The sequence below is a fragment of the Euphorbia lathyris genome, chromosome 8 (assembly GCF_963576675.1).
Source record: "Euphorbia lathyris chromosome 8, ddEupLath1.1, whole genome shotgun sequence".
NCBI lineage: Eukaryota > Viridiplantae > Streptophyta > Magnoliopsida > Malpighiales > Euphorbiaceae > Euphorbia > Euphorbia lathyris.
The window spans coordinates 75,511,911-75,525,266 of record NC_088917.1 but is presented as its reverse complement, the minus strand read 5'-3'; positions in this window follow the sequence as shown (position 1 = coordinate 75,525,266).

Sequence of the window (13,356 nt, the reverse complement as noted above, 5' to 3'; positions counted from 1 at the left end):
TAAATAAAATTATAACATAAAAATCAATAAAGGAAAAGAAATAAATTAAATAAAATAAAACGAGTCTAGTCCTCGGATAATACCTTAAGTTCGGTATCTGACAGTCGAAGCCGATTGATTCCACGAGTCGTGATTTTCCGGTTTTTTATGTTTTTTTAGTAAAAATTTAACTTTGGGAAAATTTGGATTTTTTTGGGAAAAAAAATATTTTCTCCAAAAAATTGACTTTCTCTCTCTAAAAATGTTTAGAGTGAGAAAGCTCCAAAGAATCCCCCCTCTCAAATGCATGGGGAACCGTGCCTTTAATAGGCATTTGGATCCCCGGAGAAAATGGGCGACGCCCGAGAAAGATCGGGCGTCTCCCAAAAGGGTTGGGCGGCCGCCCAACCTTCGTTGGGCTATCGCCCAACATTGTTGGGCGATCGCCCAACAATAGTTGGGTGGCCGCCCAACATTGTTGGGCGAGCGCCCAGCCGACGTTGGGCGTTCGCCCAACGTCGTCGGGCGCTCGCCCGACGGCCGCCGGGGCGCGTCTCGCGCCGTCGGGCGCACACGCCCCGTGGCCGTCGAGCGCGCATCCCGCGCTGCCGGGCGCCCATGTGCCGTGGCCGCCGAACGCGCGTTTCGCGCCGCCGGATGCACACGCCCCGTGGCCGACGAGCGCGCGCTCCGTGCTACCGAGCTCGTGCGTCGCCCGGACGTCGAGCGTGCGCCATTCGCGGTCGGACGCGTGCGTCCGATGGACGCCGAGCGTGCGCCTCGTGCTGTCGAGCGGACGTCCGACTGTCGTCGGAAGCGCGTCGGCTGCCGCTAGGCGCTCGCACCACGCTGCTAAGCACTCGCAAGCCATCCGATCGACAACAGCAACCCGTTGTAACTTTTCCGTCCTTATTTTATTTTATTTATTTATTTTTTTTTGTTTTTCAAAACTTCCGGAATCAACCGCTTCAACCGTCTTGTTTTCAGGTTTTCGTCACAGGTCCTCCGACTCGGTGTCTACAGTTGCCCCTACTTTGCTATTTTGACAGTGATGTGTGTGTTTTGAAAACATTTTTTTCCTAACGCAACACATGCAATGTAAAACATATAAAAAGTAAAAGACACGTAAAGAGTAGGAGGGAGAATACCTGATCTTCGCGCTGCGCGTTTCGGTGTCGTTCTCCGATTCTTTCCAGCCTTACCTCTGAATCGGCCGTCGGTGGATGTTCCTCTCTCGGAATCTAGCCTATGTTGACTATGGGTAAGAAAGGCTCAAGAGTAACCCCGATCTAAGATCGTAGGTGGAAACGGCTCAAAAGCAACCCTGGTCTACGACCGTGGGTAAAATGGCTCAAAAGCGACCCTAGTCTACGTCTATGGGTAAAATGGCTCAAAGGCGACCCCGGTCTACGACTGTGGGTAAAAGGGCTCAAAAGCGACCCCGGTCTACGACCGTGGGTAAAATGGCTCAAAAGCGACCCTAGTCTACGACTGTGGGTAAAATGGCTCAAAAGCGACCTCGGTCTACAACCGTAGGTAACATTGCTCTCTCTAGCTACCCTAGTCTCTAAATCAACCGCAGGTAAAATTGCTCTTTCCAGCTACCCTAGTTTCTAAATCAACCGCAGGTAAAATTGCTCTTTCCAGCTACCCTAGTTTCTAAATCAACCGCAGGTAAAATTGCTCTTTCCAGCTACCCTAGTTTCTAAATCAACCGCAGGTAAAGTTGCTCTTTCTAGCTACCCTAGTTTCCAAATCAACCGTAGGTAAAATTGCTCTTTCCAGCTACTTGATAGCTCCCATTTATATAGGGGTTTTAGTGTTAATTTAGTTTGTTTTAATTAGCTTTTAGTTAACCTTTTGTATTAATTTGTTAGTTTTTAGTTAAATTTAGTATTTTCCTTTATTTATGGCATTTTCGATGTTTTCAGGGATTTTTAGGGACCTTTCGTGCATTTCCGAACCAGACCCAAGCCTATTGGAGCATTTTCGGATCATTCAGGGACCATCAAAGCACTTTTGGGATTCATCAGGGACCATTAGAGCACTTTTCGGAAGCCCATGGACCTAAACAGATAAAAGCCGGAGTAAAATCGCCCCATTTAGGACCTATCTCGCCGAGACAATACCTGTCTCGTTGAGACAGGCCCTCGTCTCGTTGAGACACTCCTTGTCTCGACGAGACGAGGCGAGGAAAGGCGCACCAGCGCCTTCCCCTTTGCTGAAATTCGCGGATCAGGGCCCTAAAAGCCCATTTAACACTTTGTAAATACCATTTTTACCCCTGAGGCATTAGGGTTTCCTTCCTAACTCTATAAATAGGGAGCTAATCCTAATCTTTCAGGGGGGATTAGCCATTGAATAAATTAGAGAGCCGCTATGGCTTTCTCTCCTCCACAATGTAATTTATATTTTTAGATTAGATTTCCAGCTTTCTAGATTAGGTTTATTTTCTGTTTTGTCTTTTCTTTCAAGAACAATTGATGGGAGAAGTTCTTCATCTTCTATTTTTGTAATCAGAATCGGCAAAACGGATTTTGGATTTCTATCTCTTTCCCTTTTTATCTTTTGCGATTATATTTAATTGAAGCTTTTTTCGTTATTCCTTTACTTCATATTGCTATGATTAGTTTGTCTATGAATTAATCTCCATCCAATTTGGGATGGGGATGAAATTGATTGTATGAATATGTGTGATTAGGGATCTAGGACCTTTGATTTGATCAGTTTATGCATGCTTAATGCCTAGAAACTGTTAGGAACAGGATTTATGCTAGAATGAACATTGATAATGATCAACTAGCCTGTTTATGTATATAATATGCTTAATGCCTGTGACCCTAATTAAATAGGATTATAGATAGATGAGAACCTGACCATGGAATCGTCTATACCGAAATTGTGTAAATCTGACTTCACTAGAGACCACTAGGAATGAGGCTTTGTGGCTGGGCTACGGCTTTAGCCTTAGTTGTCAATAAACCTAATGCTTTGCATGACCTAGGGTATATGCCTAATCAAGCCGTCACCCGAATGCATGTGAATAGGTTAGACAAATCCCGTACAAATTTGTCTTTCACTTAGGACAATTACCTTCAATCATTGGTAAAACACAAATCTGAACTCCCTAAACCCATACATAGGATTTAATCAAAGGAATCCTCAACCTATATTGTGCCATCCGTCAATTCACCTTCTACCCTGTCAATTGTTCACTTTATTTTGTTATGTTTATTTCCTTTAATTCAATTAGTTAGTTATTAAAAACCCAAATTTTATCCAACCCTCTAAACAATTAGATCATTCTAGGTAGATTTGCTAGTTATAACGAATAGTCTTTGTGGTTCGATCTCGTGCTTAGCACAATATTACTTGTTGCGATAGGATACACTTGTCCTATTAACTGCTATATACTTTACGAGCATCAAGTTTTTGGCGCCGTTGCCGGGGACTGTTTCGATTATAATCTATGTAAATTGAATAGGTTGAGATAATTGTTTAGATATGTATATATATATAAAAAAAAATGAAAAAAAATTTCGGGTTTTCCATTAAAAAAAACAAAAAAATTCTCGTGTCGTCTCGCCGAGACACTGTTCATCTCGGCGAGACACAAAAAAAAAATTTTATTAATATATAAAAAAAAAAAAAATTTCTCATGTCGTCTCGCCGAGACACTGTTCATCTCGGCGAGACACACCAAAAAAAATTTATTTTATTTATTTTATTTTCTATTTAAAAAAAATTAATTAAACGTTTTTTTTCTTTTTCTTTTCTGTTGCTTTCTTTATTCTTATGTTTGTTTTCTTTTTTTTTTCTATTGGCAGAACCGTCTAATCGGAATACTCACCGACGCCGGATTGATTTTCAGGACTGCAGCTTGGATTGAAAATTTAGCATCGGAAATTCGGGGTTGGATTGACAAGCCACCTCTGAGGGAGTTTTTCTATGCTATTTCTTTTCTGCACTTTATGTTTTACTTTTATGTAATGATGGAAGTAAATGCATGTTGTAAGTGTGAGGAGGAGATACTAGGATATAACGATTTTTGATTCTGCCATTTGAATGTTTTTAATTTCTTTTTGTTTTTTTATATTAGGTTGCATGTTTTTGTTTTAATTTTAGGATTTCATGCTTTTTGTTTTTGTTTGCTTTTTAATTCTAGGAATAAAAGAATCCTAGGCAGTTGAATTTGATACATTTAGCTATCCCGCAATACAGTTGACAATGCGCTTAAAAATTTGCACATTCTAAATGAAATTGATGCATGAGAAAAATCTTGAACAACGTTTGAGTCTCCAAAGAGTATTATTTGCCTAAAATTGACATGGAACGGAACGTTAGTTGAGGCTAGGATTGATACAAATAACCCTTCAATTGTGAGTTAGAGCCATAAAGATCAATATTTTAGACTCATTATTAGGAACAATTGATCTCTTAGGTGTGGGATTACATTTATTGTCTTTTTGCTCATAGGAATTGCATCCAATACTGGTTGAATTTTGTGTTTTTATTAAACTTGAAATGGTTAGCCAACCTAGGTATAGCCCTTTGTGAAATTTAGCCTATTTCTTTGTTTAGCCAAAATCCCTTAACAATTCCCCTAGATAAGCCCCTTTGAGCCTTTTATCCCTTTCTTTGATCAACCCCGTTACAAACCTTAGCCTTCTTAAATACAATTTCTCACCCAAGTTAATTGACTCAATTTAGTTTTGATAAATCCTTAGACACACTTATCCTTCAAATTCTCGCTAGCAATCATTAAAAGGTTGTAATTTTAATAGAAGAAGCAACCTTTACCCAATTGAATTTCACTCTTTTTCCCCTCTATTCAAAAAAAAAATGGTTAAAAACCAAATAAAAAAAACAATAAAATAGAGGAAAGGATAAAAGACGTGTTTATATTTTTAGTTGCTTTCCGGATACTTCATTGCCTCAGAAACACAACCTTGAGCTTCAACCTTCATATACATAGCGGAAACAGTGTCCCTTTTGGATTCTGAATTGCTTGAGGACAAGCAAAATTTTAAGTGTGGGGAGGTGGTTTATAGCTCCCTAATGCGAAAAAATGTGTCCTTTTTGCAAAATTTTTAACTATTTGAGTCATTAACTTTTTGCCTATAAATTCCCTTTTTCCTACCCCAACCTTTAGCCAATGTTACAACCCTTAAAGACCTATGATTTTGTTTAATTTTAATGCATTAATTTTGACCGGATGGATGATGCAATCCCAACGTGACCACTTTGTGCAATAACATGTAGAGCGTTTACAAAAAAAATTTACCCAAACACTTGAGCGCTAGAGTGACCACTTGTGAGCTATCAATTTTAGTTCTCTTCTTTCGTTTTCAGGAAGTGTTGATTGATAAAACCAATTAATCAGTTTTGGAGACTCGTCTGAGGTTCATTATGTTTTTAATTGCAAAATGAGTAGTCTGAACTGTTGTGAATAATAAAGTGTAGAAGATTCTTGTTTTTGTAAGGGAGCTATTTGTTGATTTTTCTCTGCTTTAGATTCTGTCTTGCTTGAGGACAAGCAAGATTCAAGTGTGGGGAGGTTGATAGCTCCCATTTATATAGGGTTTTTAGTGTTAATTTAGTTTGTTTTAATTAGCATTTAGTTAACCTTTTGTATTAATTTGTTAGTTTTTAGTTAAATTTAGTATTTTCCTTTATTTATGGCATTTTTGGTGTTTTCATGGATTTTTAGGGACCTTTCGTGCATTTCCGAACCAGACCCAAGCCTATTGGAGCATTTCCGGATCATTCAGGGACCATCAGAGCACTTTTGGGATTCATCAGGGACCATTAGAGCACTTTTCGGAAGCCCAGGGACCTAAACAGATAAAAGCCGGAGTAAAATCGCCCCATTTAGGACCTATCTCGTCGAGACAGGCCCTCGTCTCGTCGAGACACTCCTTGTCTCGACGAGACGAGGCGGGGAAAGGCGCACCAGCGCCTTCCCCTTTGCTGAAATTCGCGGATCAGGGCCCTAAAAGCCCATTTAACACTTTGTAAATACCATTTTTACCCCTGAAGCATTAGGGTTTCCTTCCTAACTCTATAAATAGGGAGCTAATCCTAATCTTTCAGGGGGGATTAGCCATTGAATAAATTAGAGAGCCGCTAGGGCTTTCTCTCCTCCACAATGTAATTTATATTTTTAGATTAGATTTCCAGCTTTCTAGATTAGGTTTATTTTCTGTTTTGTCTTTTCTTTCAAGAACAATTGATGGGAGAAGTTCTTCATCTTCTATTTTTGTAATCAGAATCGGCAAAACGGGTTTTGGATTTCTATCTCTTTCCCTTTTTATCTTTTGCGATTATATTTAATTGAAGCTTTTTTCGTTATTCCTTTACTTCCTATTGCTATGATTAGTTTGTCTATGAATTAATCTCCATCCAATTTGGGATGGGGTTGAAATTGATTGTACGAATGTGTGATTAGGGATCTAGGACCTTTGATTTGATCAGTTTATGCATGCTTAATGCCTAGAAACTGTTAGGAACAGGATTTATACTAGAATGAACATTGATAATGATCAACTAGCCTGTTTATGTATATAATATGCTGAATGCCTGTGACCCTAACATTAAATAGGATTATAGATAGATGAGAACCTGACCATGGAATAGTCTATACCGAAATTGTGTAAATCTGACTTCACTAGAGACCACTAGGAATGAGGCTTTGTGGCTGGGCTACGGCTTTAGCCTTAGTTGTCAATAAACATAATGCTTTGCATGACCTAGGGTATATGCCTAATCAAGCCGTCACCCGAATGCATGTGAATAGGTTAGACAAATCCCGTACAAATTTGTCTTTCACTTAGGACAATTACCTTCAATCATTGGTAAAACACAAATCTGAACTCCCTAAACCCATACATAGAATTTAATCAAAGGAATCCTCAACCTATATTGTGCCATCCGTCAATTCACCTTCTACCCTGTCAATTGTTCACTTTATTTTGTTATGCTTATTTCCTTTAATTCAATTAGTTAGTTATTAAAAACCCAAATTTTATCCAACCCTCTAAACAATTAGATCATTCTAGGTAGATTTGCTAGTTATAACGAATAGTTTTTGTGGTTCGATCTCGTGCTTAGCACAATATTACTTGTTGCGATAGGATACACTTGTCCTATTAACTGCTATATACTTTACGAGCATCAAGTTTTTGGCGCCGTTGCCGGGGACTGTTTCGATTATAATCTATGTAAATTGAATAGGTTGAGATAATTGTTTAGATATGTATATATATATAAAAAAAATGAAAAAAAATTTCGGGTTTTCCATTAAAAAAAACAAAAAAATTCTCGTGTCGTCTCGCCGAGACACTGTTCATCTCGGCGAGACACAAAAAAAAAATTTTATTAATATATAAAAAAAAAAAAAATTTCTTATGTCGTCTCGCCGAGACACTGTTCATCTCGGCGAGACACACCAAAAAAAATTTATTTTATTTATTTTATTTTCTATTTAAAAAAAATTAATTAAACGTTTTTTTTCTTTTTCTTTTCTGTTGCTTTCTTTATTCTTATGTTTGTTTTCTTTTTTTTTTCTATTGGCAGAACCGTCTAATCGGAATACTCACCGACGCCGGATTGATTTTCAGGACTGCAGCTTGGATTGAAAATTTAGCATCGGAAATTCGGGGTTGGATTGACAAGCCACCTCTGAGGGAGTTTTTCTATGCTATTTCTTTTCTGCACTTTATGTTTTACTTTTATGTAATGATGGAAGTAAATGCATGTTGTAAGTGTGAGGAGGAGATACTAGGATATAACGATTTTTGATTCTGCCATTTGAATGTTTTTAATTTCTTTTTGTTTTTTTATATTAGGTTGCATGTTTTTGTTTTAATTTTAGGATTTCATGCTTTTTGTTTTTGTTTGCTTTTTAATTCTAGGAATAAAAGAATCCTAGGCAGTTGAATTTGATACATTTAGCTATCCCGCAATACAGTTGACAATGCGCTTAAAAATTTGCACATTCTAAATGAAATTGATGCATGAGAAAAATCTTGAACAACGTTTGAGTCTCCAAAGAGTATTATTTGCCTAAAATTGACATGGAACGGAACGTTAGTTGAGGCTAGGATTGATACAAATAACCCTTCAATTGTGAGTTAGAGCCATAAAGATCAATATTTTAGACTCATTATTAGGAACAATTGATCTCTTAGGTGTGGGATTACATTTATTGTCTTTTTGCTCATAGGAATTGCATCCAATACTGGTTGAATTTTGTGTTTTTATTAAACTTGAAATGGTTAGCCAACCTAGGTATAGCCCTTTGTGAAATTTAGCCTATTTCTTTGTTTAGCCAAAATCCCTTAACAATTCCCCTAGATAAGCCCCTTTGAGCCTTTTATCCCTTTCTTTGATCAACCCCGTTACAAACCTTAGCCTTCTTAAATACAATTTCTCACCCAAGTTAATTGACTCAATTTAGTTTTGATAAATCCTTAGACACACTTATCCTTCAAATTCTCGCTAGCAATCATTAAAAGGTTGTAATTTTAATAGAAGAAGCAACCTTTACCCAATTGAATTTCACTCTTTTTCCCCTCTATTCAAAAAAAAAAATGGTTAAAAACCAAATAAAAAAAACAATAAAATAGAGGAAAGGATAAAAGACGTGTTTATATTTTTAGTTGCTTTCCGGATACTTCATTGCCTCATAAACACAACCTTGAGCTTCAACCTTCATATACATAGCGGAAACAGTGTCCCTTTTGGATTCTGAATTGCTTGAGGACAAGCAAAATTTTAAGTGTGGGGAGGTGGTTTATAGCTCCCTAATGCGAAAAAATGTGTCCTTTTTGCAACATTTTTAACTATTTGAGTCATTAACTTTTTGCCTATAAATTCCCTTTTTCCTACCCCAACCTTTAGCCAATGTTACAACCCTTAAAGACCTATGATTTTGTTTAATTTTAATGCATTAATTTTGACCGGATGGATGATGCAATCCCAACGTGACCACTTTGTGCAATAACATGTAGAGCGTTTACAAAAAAAATTTACCCAAACACTTGAGCGTTAGAGTGACCACTTGTGAGCTATCAATTTTAGTTCTCTTCTTTCATTTTCAGGAAGTGTTGATTGATAAAACCAATTAATCAGTTTTGGAGACTCGTCTGAGGTTCATTATGTTTTTAATTGCAAAATGAGTAGTCTGAACTGTTGTGAATAATAAAGTGTAGAAGATTCTTGTTTTTGTAAGGGAGCTATTTGTTGATTTTTCTCTGCTTTAGATTCTGTCTTGCTTGAGGACAAGCAAGATTCAAGTGTGGGGAGGTTGATAGCTCCCATTTATATAGGGTTTTTAGTGTTAATTTAGTTTGTTTTAATTAGCATTTAGTTAACCTTTTGTATTAATTTGTTAGTTTTTAGTTAAATTTAGTATTTTCCTTTATTTATGGCATTTTCGGTGTTTTCATGGATTTTTAGGGACCTTTCGTGCATTTCCGAACCAGACCCAAGCCTATTGGAGCATTTCCGGATCATTCAGGGACCATCAGAGCACTTTTGGGATTCATCAGGGACCATTAGAGCACTTTTCGGAAGCCCAGGGACCTAAACAGATAAAATCCGGAGTAAAATCGCCCCATTTAGGACCTATCTCGCCGAGACAATACCTGTCTCGTCGAGACAGGCCCTCGTCTCGTCGAGACACTCCTTGTCTCGACGAGACGAGGCGGGGAAAGGCGCACCAGCGCCTTCCCCTTTGCTGAAATTCGCGGATCAGGGCCCTAAAAGCCCATTTAACACTTTGTAAATACCATTTTTACCCCTGAGGCATTAGGGTTTCCTTCCTAACTCTATAAATAGGGAGCTAATCCTAATCTTTCAGGGGGATTAGCCATTGAATAAATTAGAGAGCCGCTAGGGCTTTCTCTCCTCCACAATGTAATTTATATTTTTAGATTAGATTTCCAGCATTCTAGATTAGGTTTATTTTCTGTTTTGTCTTTTCTTTCAAGAACAATTGATGGGAGAAGTTCTTCATCTTCTATTTTTGTAATCAGAATCGGCAAAACGGATTTTGGATTTCTATCTCTTTCCCTTTTTATCTTTTGCGATTATATTTAATTGAAGCTTTTTTCGTTATTCCTTTACTTCCTATTGCTATGATTAGTTTGTCTATGAATTAATCTCCATCCAATTTGGGATGAGGATGAAATTGATTGTATGAATGTGTGATTAGGGATCTAGGACCTTTGATTTGATCAGTTTATGCATGCTTAATGCCTAGAAACTGTTAGGAACAAGATTTATGCTAGAATGAACATTGATAATGATCAACTAGCCTGTTTATGTATATAATATGCTTAATGCCTGTGACCCTAACATTAAATAGGATTATAGATAGATGAGAACCTGACCATGGAATCGTCTATACCGAAATTGTGTAAATCTGACTTCACTAGAGACCACTAGGAATGAGGCTTTGTGGCTGGGCTACGACTTTAGCCTTAGTTGTCAATAAACCTAATGCTTTGCATGACCTAGGGTATATGCCTAATCAAGCCGTGACCCGAATGCATGTGAATAGGTTAGACAAATCCCGTACAAATCATTGGTAAAACACAAATCTGAACTCCCTAAACCCATACATAGGATTTAATCAAAGGAATCCTCAACCTATATTGTGCCATCCGTCAATTCATCTTCTACCCTGTCAATTGTTCACTTTATTTTGTTATGTTTATTTCCTTTAATTCAATTAGTTAGTTATTAAAAACCCAAATTTTATCCAACCCTCTAAACAATTAGATCATTCTAGGTAGATTTGCTAGTTATAACGAATAGTCTTTGTGGTTCGATCTCGTGCTTAGCACAATATTACTTGTTGCGATAGGATACACTTGTCCTATTAACTGCTATATACTTTACGAGCATCACTACCCTAGTCTCTAAATCAACCGCAGGTAAAATTGCTCTTTCCAGCTACCCTAGTCTCTGAATCAACCGCAGGTAAAGTTGCTCTTTCTAGCTACCCTAGTTTCTAAATCAACCGCAGGTAAAATTCTTTCGTTCTCATATCTCAAAATCAATCGTTCGACCCTAATCTCTATATTGATCGCAGGCGTTTCCTTGTATTGTAGATCTCCAAATCGAATATTCGACCCTAATCTATACATGGATCGCAGGCATCCTTTCGTTTTTATATCTCCAAATCAACTGTTCGACCCTAATCTCTATATCGATCGCATGCGTTTTCTTGTATTGTAGATCTCCAAATCGAATATTCGACCCTAATCTATACATCGATCGCAGGCGTCCTTTCGTTGATGATAGCTGGGCTTTATCACTAGTCCGAGAGTTTGTGATCGCAGTCGCTTTGATATTCGGGCTTTATCACTCGTCCGAGAGTTTATGACCGCAGTAGCTTTGATATTTGGGCTTTATCACTCGTCCGAGAGTTTGTGACCGCAGTCGTTTCTTTTTACCAGAATCGTCTGCGTTTGACCGGAGTCGATGATGCCGTAGACCGAAGTCCGTAGCAAGGCCTGTGCCTATTGATGATGTCGTGGATCGCAGTCCGTAGCGGGGCCCGTGCCCATTGATCGAATTTTAGTTTACCTATCGGAGCCTGCCTAAACTCGCAAGGATTTCCTAGAGCTGCATGCGGCTCGACGCCCATCACCTGGTGAATATTTTTATGGTATGACCTAGTGTAGTGATATGTATGCACATGATTATGAATGAATATTTTTCTCTCTTTTCTCTTTTTTTTCTTTTTTTTTTTTATACATGCTTCCCTCCTATTTTCTTTACAGGGAGACCTCCATTCTATTGACCGAAGATTACAAGAGAACGTGGCGGTTGGGCAAGGGGAGTGGCCACTGGATGCTGACGCTTAGATCGGACGTCGTTGTCGGGATAGGGAGGATGAGCGCTCCCACTGGGAGGAGCGAGGCCGAGCAGCCGAGGAGAGGGGCCGTGTGGATATAGAAGTCCAGCGAACTGCTGAGGGGAGTTTGTGGATTGCGGTGGAAAGCCGCTGAGTTGTCGAGGAGCGGGAACCTTACTTCGGAGGCTTTGATTCGTTTGAGGGCTTTTGGGACTTTGGGATTCCCTCTCATTGATAGTCCTGTCATTATTTCGGTTTACAACTTTATTAGTACTACCGTGATGTATGGCGGGTATATGCGAGAAAGACATTTGGGTAGGCTTTTTATTTGGTGGTGGGGAAAAGAAGTGTATAACTCATGACTTACAATACCATGCATTCAGTCGATCATAATAATTCCAATCATTCTCTTCAAGTATATCCATGCCTTTATTTATTTACAAACAACAGAAATACTTAGCCGCTTATACATTATTTTTATAATTGCTCAAGATACAACTACTGTTACCAGGACCCGCCTTTTTCGGTTTTCAGATCCCAGCGATTTTTCAACTCTCCTTTTATTATCCCAGAATTTTCAAATGAGCGCCCTTTTGGGTTTTCACCCATTGGGATGTCCCTTATTGTTGCATAGGTCGCCCTTTGCGGGTTTTCGACCTATCGGGAATTTTTATTTCTTTCTTTTTTTTTTTACGAAAAGTATTTCTTAAGCCTATCCAGGTTGGTAGGTTCGGAGAATTCCATGCCGTCCATAGTAGTTAACTTCACCGCTCCCTTGCTTAGTATCTTCTTCACGAAGAACGGCCCTTCCCAGTTAGGCTTAAACTTGCCCCTAGGGTCCGTGTGCGTCATACGGATCTGTTTCAGCACCAAATCTCCCTCTTTGATAGGGCTGGCCTTGACCTTTTTGTTGAAGGCTCGAGCCATCATTCTTTGATATAACTGCACATGGTAAAGGGCTTCCATCCTTTTTTCGTCAACTAACGCTAACTGTTCCTACCATTTCTTCACCCATTCCGCTTCAGGAATCTCTTCTTCTATCGCGATTCTCAGCGATCGCTTCTCAATCTCAATCGGCAGAACTGTTTCTGCCCCATATACTAAGGAGAACGGCGTTGCCCTAGTAGATGTTCTAATAGCCGTGCGATAGGCCCACAAAGCAAGCGGAAGCTGCTCGTGCCAATTCCGATGTGACTCCACTGTCTTTACGAGAATCCTCTTAAGGTTCTTATTTGTGGCTTCCACTGCCCCGTTGGCCTGCGGGCGATATGGAGAAGACATATGATGCCCGATACCGTATTCTTGAAAGAGATCTCTCACTTCCCCCTGGAACTGGACCCCATTATCCGTGATCATGTGATGAGGCACTCCGAACCTAGTGATCATTTGTTTTTCGATAAATCTCCTCATTTGCTTCGACCCTAGCTTACTGAATGATTCGGCCTCCACCCACTTGGTGAAGTAATCGATAGCGACTACGATGAATTTGTGTCCATTTGACGCATTAGGTC